We start from the raw sequence: 12,971 nt of genomic DNA, 5'->3' as shown, positions 1-12,971 counted from the left end.
CGGGGAGTCTATATGTATTGCGGGGAGTCTATATGTATTGTGGGGAGTCTCTATATGTATTGTGGGGAGTCTCTATATGTATTGTGGGGAGTCCTATATGTATTGTTTCTGGGGAGTCTCTATATGTATTGTGGGGAGTCTCTATATGTATTGTGGGGAGTCTCTATATGTATTGTGGGGAGTCTCTATATGTATTGTGGGGAGTCTCTATATGTATTGTGGGGAGTCTATGTATTGTGGGGAGTCTCTATATGTATTGTGGGGAGTCTATATGTATTGTGGGGAGTCTCTATATGTATTGTGGGGAGTCTCTATATGTATTGTGGGGAGTCTCTATATGTATTGTGGGGAGTCTCTATATGTATTGTGGGGAGTCTCTATATGTATTGTGGGGAGTCTCTATATGTATTGTGGGGAGTCTCTATATGTATTGTGGGGAGTCTCTATATGGGAGTCTATATGTATTGTGGGGAGTCTCTATATGTATTGGGGAGTCTCTATGTATTGCGGGGAGTCTCTATATGTATTGCGGGGAGTCTCTATGTTCTGCTTGAAGTATCCTTCCCTTGCTCTGCACCCAGAAGACACCGGACTGTGTTCTGGCTTCCTGTCCAGTCCTGCTTGCTCTCCGAGGATTCAATCTGGGGGCACGTTGTAGAGAGCTCTCAACAATGCACCTTTTAAAGGCAATGTCCCTGCATCTGCTCAGATTGCATTCACAGTAAGAGCTGCAGATGTCGGCTCAATCAGGAAGTACCTACAGCGCTTCATGTTGACTTCTGGCCTTAATTGAGTTCCCCTAATTGTTCTGGGAAGATAATTACATATATATTTTTAATACTTTCTTGACTAGAATAAAATGGTTTAACTCTATAGGTGACTAGGAGGATCACATCACTACAAACTAGCTTACTGAATCAGGTTATCACTGACTGGCCAGGAGACAGGAAGTGATAGTAGTACATCCCAAATGGCACCTTATTCCTATATAGTGCACTACATTGGCCAGAGCCCTATGGGTCCATGTAGTGCACTATATAGGGAATAGGGTTCCATTTGGGACAGCCAGTACATTGCTACCCTTTCAGTGTCTTATGATTGGTCCGTCCTCTCCTCAGTATAACTGAGACTCCTCCTCCCCCATTGGGACTCAGGAACACGGAACCCTTCCCGGGACACGGGTTCCACCACCAGTTCTAGAAGACCTGGAGGTTCTGGAACCGTCAGCTCGGTCACCCGGAATAAGGGGCAGTAGGCTCGGCCAATCAGGGCCAGCTTGCCAGATGGGATCCGGGGTCTGGACCCCTCAGCCGGCGCCAGTACACCAGGAAGTGGCGTACGAGTTGGGCAGGGTAGCGCCAGCGCAGGGTGGCGTTGAGATTAAGTTTATTGGCGCCCCTCAGCCACACCACGTCATAAAGACACACACTCTGGACTGGGAGGGGAGGAACGGAGAGGGACTCAGCGTCCAGGATCTGGGAGGAGGGAGACAAAGACAGACATCTTATATCTTATGTGGTGGCCAGGTGGGAAGGACTGGTTCATTCTACTGTATGTGGTGGCCAGGTGGGAAGGACTGGTTCATTCTACTGTATGTGGTGGCCAGGTGGGAAACACGACTGGTTCATTCTACTGTATGTGGTGGCCAGGTGGGAAGAAGGACTGGTTCATTCTACTGTATGTGGTGGCCAGGTGGGAAACACGACTGGTTCATTCTACTGTATGTGGTGGCCAGGTGGGAAACACGACTGATTCATTCTACTGTATGTGGTGGCCAGGTGGGAAACACGACTGGTTCATTCTACTGTATGTGGTGGCCAGGTGGGAAGGAGGACTGGTTCATTCTACTGTATGTGGTGGCCAGGTACTGTTCATTCTACTGTATGTGGTGGCCAGGTGGGAAACACGACTGGTTCATTCTACTGTATGTGGTGGCCAGGTGGGAAACACGACTGGTTCATTCTACTGTATGTGGTGGCCAGGTGGGAAGGACTGGTTCATTCTACTGTATGTGGTGGCCAGGTGGAAAACACGACTGGTTCATTCTACTGTATGTGGTGGCCAGGTGGGAAGGACTGGTTCATTCTACTGTATGTGGTGGCCAGGTGGGAAGGACTGGTTCATTCTACTGTATGTGGTGGCCAGGTGGGAAGAAGGACTGGTTCATTCTACTGTATGTGGTGGCCAGGTGGGAAACACGACTGGTTCATTCTACTGTATGTGGTGGCCAGGTGGGAAGGACTGGTTCATTCTACTGTATGTGGTGGCCAGGTGGGAAGGACTGGTTCATTCTACTGTATGTGGTGGCCAGGTGGGAAGAAAGGACTGGTTCATTCTACTGTATGTGGTGGCCAGGTGGGAAGGACTGGTTCATTCTACTGTATGTGGTGGCCAGGTGGGAAGAAGGACTGGTTCATTCTACTGTATGTGGTGGCCAGGTGGGAAGAAAGGACTGGTTCATTCTACTGTATGTGGTGGCCAGGTGGAAAACACGACTGGTTCATTCTACTGTATGTGGTGGCCAGGTGGAAAACACGACTGGTTCATTCTACTGTATGTGGTGGCCAGGTGGGAAGGACTGGTTCATTCTACTGTATGTGGTGGCCAGGTGGGAAACACGACTGGTTCATTCTACTGTATGTGGTGGCCAGGTGGGAAGGACTGGTTCATTCTACTGTATGTGGTGGCCAGGTGGGAAACATGACTGGTTCATTCTACTGTATGTGGTGGCCAGGTGGGAAACACGACTGGTTCATTCTACTGTATGTGGTGGCCAGGTGGGAAACACGACTGGTTCATTCTACTGTATGTGGTGGCCAGGTGGAAAACACGACTGGTTCATTCTACTGTATGTGGTGGCCAGGTGGGAAGGACTGGTTCATTCTACTGTATGTGGTGGCCAGGTGGGAAACACGACTGGTTCATTCTACTGTATGTGGTGGCCAGGTGGGAAACACGACTGGTTCATTCTACTGTATGTGGTGGCCAGGTGGGAAGGAGGACTGGTTCATTCTACTGTATGTGGTGGCCAGGTGGGAAACACGACTGGTTCATTCTACTGTATGTGGTGGCCAGGTGGGAAGAAGGACTGGTTCATTCTACTGTATGTGGTGGCCAGGTGGGAAACACGACTGGTTCATTCTACTGTATGTGGTTATATCCTACCGGTGGGCCTATAATGCTCTTAGGATTGTTCTAGAAATCTCACTTTTTTTCCCTGTGCGTACGAACATTCTAAATTCCGTATTTTAAAACAGTTTCTACACAACATTGATAAGTGAGGCCCCAGGCCTAAGAGTCGGGGACAGATATGATTCTGGTGATGGGTAATTCTGTGGTGAGGTCTCTCTCTCACCATAATCTCTCCGACCCGGCATTTGAAGGGTGTGTCCTTATCTCCTCCATCACGCTGCACGCTGACACACACATCCCTCAGAGCACAGCCCTGCAGCTCCAACTGGGAACACCTGACACACACACACATACACACACACACACACGTTATTACAAACAGTATTACTAGCCTATATCACACACACACACGTTATTACAAACAGTATTACTAGCCTATATCACACACACACACACACAAACACACACTAGCACACACACACACACACACACACACACACGTTATTACAAACAGTATTACTAGCCTATATCACACACACACGTTATTACAAACAGTATTACTAGCCTATATCACACACACACACACACACACACACACACGTTATTACAAACAGTATTACTAGCCTATATCACACACATCCCTCAGAGCACAGCCCTGCAGCTCCAACTGGGAACACCAGGCACACACACACACACACACACACACACACACACACACACACACACACACACACACACACACACACACACACACACACACACACACACACACACTCACACACACACACACCACGTTATTACAAACAGTACTACTAGCCTATATCACACACACACACATCCCTCAGAGCACAGCCCTAGCTCCAACACTCACACAACATCCCTCAGAGCACAGCCCTGCAGCTCCAACACTCACACATCCCTCAGAGCACAGCCCTGCAGCTCCAACACTCACACATCCCTCAGAGCACAGCCCTGCAGCTCCAACACTCACACATCCCTCAGAGCACAGCCCTGCAGCTCCAACACTCACACATCCCTCAGAGCACAGCCCTGCAGCTCCAACACTCACACACCCCTCAGAGCACAGCCCTGCAGCTCCAACACTCACACACCCCTCAGAGCACAGCCCTGCAGCTCCAACACTCACACACCCCTCAGAGCACAGCCCTGCAGCTCCAACACTCACACACCCCTCAGAGCACAGCCCTGCAGCTCCAACACTCACACATCCCTCAGAGCACAGCCCTGCAGCTCCAACACTCACACATCCCTCAGAGCACAGCCCTGCAGCTCCAACACAGAGGTCTTCTTACCTGACAGTCCATCCGTCTGGGTTCCACTGTCCACAGCTCTGAGAGAACTGTCTCATCAACTGGTGGTCCTCTGTTAAAGCAACGGGCTCAATACTGCTGGCTACACACACACACACACACACACACACACACACACACACACACACACACACACACACACACACACACACACACACACACACACACACACACACACCAATAATAATACAACACAGGGATATCCTGAACACCTCTGTGTGATATGACTCACTAGGTATATCCTGAACACCTCTGTGTGATATGACTCACTAGGTATATCCTGAACACCTCTGTGTGATATGACTCACTAGGTATATCGAACACCTCTGTGTGATATGACTCACTAGGTATATCCTGAACACCTCTGTGTGATATGACTCACTAGGTATATCCTGAACACCTCTGTGTGATATGACTCACTAGGTATATCCTGAACACCTCTGTGTGATATGACTCACTAGGTATATCCTGAACACTCACTAGGTATATCTGTGTGATATGACTCACTAGGTATATCCTGAACACCTCTGTGTGATATGACTCACTAGGTATATCCTATGAACACCTCTGTGTGATATGACTCACTAGGTATATCCTGAACACCTCTGTGTGATATGACTCACTAGGTATATCCTGAACACCTCTGTGTGATATGACTCACTAGGTATATCCTGAACACCTCTGTGTGATATGACTCACTAGGTATATCCTGAACACCTCTGTGTGATATGACTCACTAGGTATATCCTGAACACCTCTGTGTGATATGACTCACTAGGTATATCCTGAACACCTCTGTGTGATATGACTCACTAGGTATATCCTGAACACCTCTGTGTGATATGACTCACTAGGTATATCCTGAACACCTCTGTGTGATATGACTCACTAGGTATATCCTGAACACCTCTGTGTGATATGACTCACTAGGTATATCCTGAACACCTCTGTGTGATATGACTCACTAGGTATATCCTGAACACCTCACTAGGTATATCCTGAACTGTGTGTGATATGACTCACTAGGTATATCCTGAACACCTCTGTGTGATATGACTCACTAGGTATATCCTGAACACCTCTGTGTGATATGACTCACTAGGTATATCCTGAACACCTCTGTGTGATGTGACTCACTAGGTATATCCTGAACACCTCTGTGTGATATGACTCACTAGGTATACCCTGAACACCTCTGTGTGATATGACTCACTAGGTATACCCTGAACACCTCTGTGTGATATGACTCACTAGGTATACCCTGAACACCTCTGTGTGATATGACTCACTAGGTATATCCTGAACTGTGTGTGATATGACTCACTAGGTATATCCTGAACTGTGTGTGATATGACTCACTAGGTATATCCTGAACACCTCTGTGTGATATGACTCACTAGGTATATCCTGAACACCTCTGTGTGATATGACTCACTAGGTATATCCTGAACACCTCTGTGTGATGTGACTCACTAGGTATATCCTGAACACCTCTGTGTGATATGACTCACTAGGTATACCCTGAACACCTCTGTGTGATATGACTCACTAGGTATACCCTGAACACCTCTGTGTGATATGACTCACTAGGTATACCCTGAACACCTCTGTGTGATATGACTCACTAGGTATATCTTGAACTGTGTGTGATATGACTCACTAGGTATATCCTGAACTGTGTGTGATATGACTCACTAGGTATATCGTGAACTGTGTGTGATATGACTCACTAGGTATATCCTGAACATCTCTGTGTGATATGACTCACTAGGTATATCCTGAACACCTCTGTGTGATATGACCTCACTAGGTATACCCTGAACACCTCTGTGTGATATGACTCACTAGGTATATCCTGAACACCTCTGTGTGATATGACTTACTAGGTATATCCTGAACACCTGTGTGATATGACTCACTAGGTATATCCTGAACACCTGTGTGATATGACTCACTAGGTATATCCTGAACACCTCTGTGTGATATGACTCACTAGGTATATCCTGAACACCTCTGTGTGTGCAGAGTGTAGCATCAGCAGTCTTTAACTCCAGATAGACAGTGACCCCAGGAGACGGCTTATAGATCAGAGACACAAAGACCCTGGAGGATAGAGGCACCTGGAGAGAAAAGATCCTGGGAGGGGAGAGGGAGAAGAGAGGGAGCAATGGGAAGGGGAAGGGAGGGAGCGAGGGGAAAGGGAACACCTCTGTGTGAGAGGGAGGAAGAGAGGGAGGGGGAAGGAGAGAGAGACCTCTGTGGAGAGAGGGAGAGGGGAAGGGAGGGAGAGGGAGAAGAGAGGGAGCGAGATCAGGGAGACCCTGGAGGGAAGGGAGGAAAAGAGCCTGGGAGGGGAAGGGAGAGGGAGCGGGGAGCAGGGGAAGGGGAAGGGAGGGAGCGAGGGGAAAGGGGGGAAGGGAGGGGAGAGGAGGGAAGGAGAAGGGAGGAGCAAGAGGAAAGGAAGGAGGGAGAAGGGAGGGAGCGAGGGGAAGGGGAAGGGGAGGGAGCGAGGGGAGGGGAAGGGAGAGGGAAGGGGAAGGGGAAGGGAGGGAGCAAGGGGAAAGGGAAGGGAGGGAGGAGAAGAAGGGAGGGAAGGGGAGAGGGGAAGGAGGGAGGGCAGAGGGGAAAGGGAAGGGGGAAGAGGGAGAAGGGGAAGGGAAGGGGGGAGGAGGGGAAGGGGAAGAGAGGGAGAAGAGAGGGAGCGAGGGGAAGGGGAAGAGAGGGAGAGAGAGGGGAAGGGGAAGAGGGGGAGAGGGGAAGGGGAAGAGGGGGAGGGAAGGGGAAGAGGGAGAAGAGAGGGAGCGATGGGAAGGGGAAGAGAGGGGCCATAGCATTTGAATCCTTAAAGCTGTAAGAGGAATATACAAGCCCTCATGAACACACACTCCCCCACACACTCCCCTACCTGGCGCAGACTTTAGACAGCATGGAGGGTAGGACGCCCTCTACGAGCAGAGAGCTGCCCCCGCTCCAGGCATCTTCAGGGCAGCCCTGGGTCCTCAGCCACCCCTCCCCCTCGAGAGTCTCTCTGTAGTATAGAGGTTGCAGCTCCTGGGCATCCAGGTTGAACCAGCTACGATCCACCTCACGCTACACAACCCAGCAGATAGACACACACAGGAAAGGTCAGAGGGTAACTACAGGACACGAAGAGGACAGAATCCCATCCAATGATACATATTGCAGTACAATGCATTCCAAAGAAGACCCAGATCCTTGTTGTTATGAGTCGTGTGACAGTCATGGAATTTTGGACACCGATAATTGGGCAGCCAAACGACCGCAGTCTCCGTAATAACCGCTGAGCACATTTTCTCCTCTCCTAACTGCATGTGCTGCCATAGAAATAAAATGAATAGAACAGGCGTCCCCATTCAAGTCAATTATGGCATAATGGGTGGACTGGCAGCCATTGCGAGTGTACCCCATAGGAGCAGAGCAGGAAGTGTACCCATTGGAGCAAAGCAGGAAGTGTACCCATTGGAGCAAAGCAGGAAGTGTACCCATAGGAGCAGAGCAGGAAGTGTACCCATAGGAGCAAAGCAGGAAGTGTACCAATAGGAGCAGAGCAGGAAGTGTACCCCATAGGAGCAGAGCAGGAAGTGTATCCATAGGAGCAGAGCAGGAAGTGTACCCATAGGAGCAGAGCAGGAAGTGTACCCATAGGAGCAGAGCAGGAAGTGTACCCCATAGGAGCAGAGCAGGAAGTGTACCCATAGGAGCAGAGCAGGAAGTGTACCCATAGGAGCAAAGCAGGAAGTGTACCCGTCAATATGTGCTGTGATTTGTTGATACAACTCAACTGACAAATACATTATATTGCATGAGCCACATCAGTTAACATCATTTGAATGAAAATTCTACATTATCATGGAAAGTAAAAATATATAAAAAATAATAAATAAAATTGCATCACAATACCCAGGCAGCCATGGTGGGGGCAATTTTATGAATATTCTAGACATAGAACCCGTCCTCTGATTGGTTGACTCACTCACCTGTCCCCTCCAGTAGAGGCTGGTCCCAGCACCGTGGCAGAAGGAGGAGACGAAAGGGAGGGGCGACGAGGGCCGGTGGACATACAGGAAGTCAGACAGAAGAGACCAGAACCTGCACACAGGAAACAGGATGTGACATTGTCGGATACGACATAGGAGGGTCACTTTCTACTGTGGCTATGCTACGTGTGGTATGAGTGAGCGCTTTTATAAGAGAGAAAATATAGTCTATTTTATTAGTTTATTCAACAGGGTCCAGGGACCATGTATAACAAACATGACACCAGATGTTAGCATCAGGTGTTAGCATCAGGTGTTAGCATCAGGTGTTAGCATCAGGTGTTAGCATCAGGTGTTAGCATCAGGTGTTAGCTCCAGGTGTTAGCGTCAGGTGTTAGCGTCAGGTGTTAGCGTCAGGTGTTAGCGCCAGGTGTTAGCTACATGCCTTGTACTCATCTAAAGTCCTTAGATAGACAGCATCACTTCATATTTCCCAGAGGCATTTAAGGTGTGGTGTTCGATAAAACATTCCACGACATCATACAAAATCCCCAAAACAACCACAGCGCTACACTAGACAAAATCCCCAAAACAACCACAGCGCTACACTAGACAAAACAACCACAGCGCTACACTAGACAAAACAACCACAGCGCTACACTAGACAAAACAACCACAGCACTACACTAGACAAAACAACCACAGCACTACACTAGACAAAACAACCACAGCGCTACACTAGACAAAACAACCACAGCACTACACTAGACAAAACAACCACAGCGCTACACTAGACAAAACAACCCCAGTGCTACACTAGACAAAATCCCCAAAACAACCACAGCGCTACACTAGACAAAACAACCACAGCACTACACTAGACAAAACAACCACAGCGCTACACTAGACAAAACAACCACAGCACTACACTAGACAAAACAACCACAGCGCTACACTAGACAAAACAACCACAGCACTACACTAGACAAAATCCCCAAAACAAACAACTAGACAAAACAGCGCTACACTAGACAAAACAACCACAGCGCTACACTAGACAAAACAACCACAGCGCTACACTAGACAAAACAACCATAGCGCTACACTAGACAAAATCCCCAAAACAACCACAGCGCTACACTAGACAAAACAACCACAGCGCTACACTAGACAAAACAACCACAGCACTACACTAGACAAAACAACCACAGCGCTACACTAGACAAAACAACCATAGCGCTACACTAGACAAAACAACCATAGCGCTACACTAGACAAAACAACCACAGTGCTACACTAGACAAAACAACCACAGCACTACACTAGACAAAACAACCACAGCGCTACACTAGACAAAACAACCATAGCGCTACACTAGACAAAATCCCCAAAACAACCACAGTGCTGCACTAGACAAAACAACCACAGCACTACACTAGACAAAACAACCACAGCGCTACACTAGACAAAACAACCATAGCGCTACACTAGACAAAATCCCCAAAACAACCACAGTGCTGCACTAGACAAAACAACCACAGCACTACACTAGACAAAAACAACCACAGCGCTACACTAGACAAAACAACCATAGCGCTACACTAGACAAAATCCCCAAAACAACCACAGCGCTACACTAGACAAAACAACCGGTGCTACACTAGACAAAACAACCACAGCGCTACACTAGACAAAACAACCACAGCGCTACACTAGACAAAACAACCACAGCGCTACACTAGACAAAACAACCACAGCGCTACACTAGACAAAATCCCCAAAACAACCACAGCGCTACACTAGACAAAACAACCACAGCGCTACACTAGACAAAACAACCACAGCGCTACACTAGACAAAACAACCACAGCGCTACACTAGACAAAATCCCCAAAACAACCACAGCACTACACTAGACAAAATCCCCAAAACAACCACAGCGCTACACTAGACAAAACAACCACAGTGCTACACTAGACAAAACAACCACAGCGCTACACTAGACAAAACAACCACAGCGCTACACTAGACAAAACAACCACAGCGCTACACTAGACAAAACAACCACAGCGCTACACTAGACAAAACAACCACAGCGCTACACTAGACAAAACAACCGGTGCTACACTAGACAAAACAACCACAGCGCTACACTAGACAAAACAACCACAGCGCTACACTAGACAAAACAACCACAGCGCTACACTAGACAAAACAACCACAGCGCTACACTAGACAAAACAACCACAGCGCTACACTAGACAAAATCCCCAAAACAACCACAGCGCTACACTAGACAAAACAACCACAGCGCTACACTAGACAAAACAACCACAGCGCTACACTAGACAAAACAACCACAGTGCTACACTAGACAAAATCCCCAAAACAACCACAGTGCTGCACTAGACAAAACAACCACAGCACTACACTAGACAAAACAACCACAGTGCTACACTAGACAAAATCCCCAAAACAACCACAGCACTACACTAGACAAAATCCCCAAAACAACCACAGCGCTACACTAGACAAAACAACCACAGCGCTACACTAGACAAAACAACCACAGCACTACACTAGACAAAACAACCACAGCGCAACACTAGACAAAACAACCACAGCGCTACACTAGACAAAACAACCACAGCGCTACACTAGACAGTAAAAGCAGCAGAAGTTCATCTCACTTGTCCTGTTCCTTCCTGAAGTCATTCTTGTCTGGGATGGACTCGTACACCCAGCCTGGAGCAAAGATGGCCGTGGAGAAGTCATGTTTACGAATCATCTCCAGAGCCTGGGGAGGGAGGGACTGGTGTTTATATATTGTTACGAGCACACACCACTTTATGATCACAGACACACACACACACAACCATAATAAACTCCACTTCTTTAAGAAGACACACACGTACCTGTGACTAAGCACTGACACACACCCCCCTTCTCCCACCAACTCTCTACCCCCCCCCTCCCACCCTTCTCCCTCCCCTCCCCCTCCCACCCTCCTACCCACACACCCCACCCTTCTCCCACCATCTCCCTCCTCCTACCCCTTCCCCCTCCTACCCCCCTCCTACCCCCCCCTCCGACCCTCCCCTCTGACCCTCCCCTCCGACCCTCCCCTCCGATCCTCCCCCACCTACCCTCCCCCTCCTACCCTCCCAGTTCTAACCTTATTAGTCTCCAGCTTCCCCCCCACCACCTCTCCCCTGGCGAACACGTCCACCCCAACAAAGATGTCCGCCAGCCGGCCCTGAGCAGCTGAGTAGGCCTTCATTCCCTCCAGGTTCTGCTCTGTCCAGTTATAGTTGGTGAAGATACCATCACACGCTGAGAAAAACACTCTGAGAGAAGGGGGAGTGGAGAGAGAGAGAGAGGTGAAGGGGGAGAGGGAGGAGAGAGAGAGAGAGAGAGAGAGAGAGAGAGAGAGAGAGAGAGAGAGAGAGTGAAGGGGGAGAGAGAGAGAGGAGGGAGTGGAGAGAGGGGAGAGAGAGAGAAGGTGAAGGGGGAGTAGAGAGGTGAAGGGGGAGTGGAGAGAGAGAGGAGGTGAAGGGGGAGTGGAGAGATAGGAGGTGAAGGAGAGAGAGAGAGAGGTGAAGGGGGAGTGAGAGAGGTTAAAGGGGGAGTGGAGAGAGAGAGTTGAAGGTGGGAGTGAGAGAGGTTAAGGGGGAGTGGAGAGAGAGAGAGTTGAAGGGGGAGTGAGAGAGGGGGGGAGTGGAGAGAGAGAGAGAGAGGAGAGAGAGAGAGAGAGAGAGAGAGGTGAAGGGGGAGTAGAGAGGTGAAGGGGGAGTGGAGAGAGAGGGAGGTGAAGGGGGAGTGGAGGAGAGAGAGAGGTGAAGGGGGAGTGGAGAGAGGTAAAGGGGGGAGTGGAGAGAGAGAGAGAGAGAGGTGAAGGGGGGAGGTTAAGGGGGAGTGGAGAGTGGAGTGAGAGAGGTTAAGGGAGTGGAGAGAGAGAGAGAGAGAGAGAGAGAGAGAGAGAGAGGAGAGAGAGAGAGAGAGAGAGAGAGAGAGAGAGAGAGAGTTGAAGGTGGGAGAGAGAGGTTAAGGGGAGAGAGAGAGAGAGAGAGAGAGAGAGAGAGTTGAAGGTGGGAGTGAGAGAGGTTAAGGGGGAGTGGAGAGAGAGTTGAAGGGGGTGAGAGAGGTTAAGAGAGAGAGAGAGAGAGAGAGGGAGAGAGAGAGAGAGAGAGAGAGAGAGAGAGAGAGAGAGAGAGAGAGAGAGAGAGAGAGAGAGAGAGAGAGAGAGAGAGAGAGAGAGTGAAGAGAGAGAGAGGAGAGAGAGGAGAGAGGAGAGAGAGAGTGAAGAGAGTGAGAGAGAGAGAGGAGGTGAAGGGGGAGTGGGAGAGAGAGAGGTTAAGGAGGGAGTGGAGAGAGAGAGAGAGGTGAAGGGGGAGTGGAGAGAGAGGTTAAGGGGGAGTGGAGAGAGAGAGAGGTTAAGGGGGAGTGGGAGCGAGAGAGAGAGGTGAAGGGGGAGTGGAGAGAGAGAGGTGAAGGGGGAGTGGAGCGAGAG

The 12,971-nt window shown here is 49.2% G+C and overlaps 1 pseudogene; it reads right to left on the bottom strand.

Moving 5' to 3' along the window:
• Positions 1-989: 989 nt before the first annotated feature.
• Positions 990-11,835, bottom strand: LOC124027535 (annotated as a pseudogene).
• Between the last annotated feature and the right edge of the window lie 1,136 nt (positions 11,836-12,971).

Source organism: Oncorhynchus gorbuscha, unplaced genomic scaffold, assembly GCF_021184085.1.
Source record: "Oncorhynchus gorbuscha isolate QuinsamMale2020 ecotype Even-year unplaced genomic scaffold, OgorEven_v1.0 Un_scaffold_3341, whole genome shotgun sequence".
Lineage (NCBI taxonomy): Eukaryota > Metazoa > Chordata > Actinopteri > Salmoniformes > Salmonidae > Oncorhynchus > Oncorhynchus gorbuscha.
This window is presented reverse-complemented; position numbering and strand designations above follow the sequence as displayed.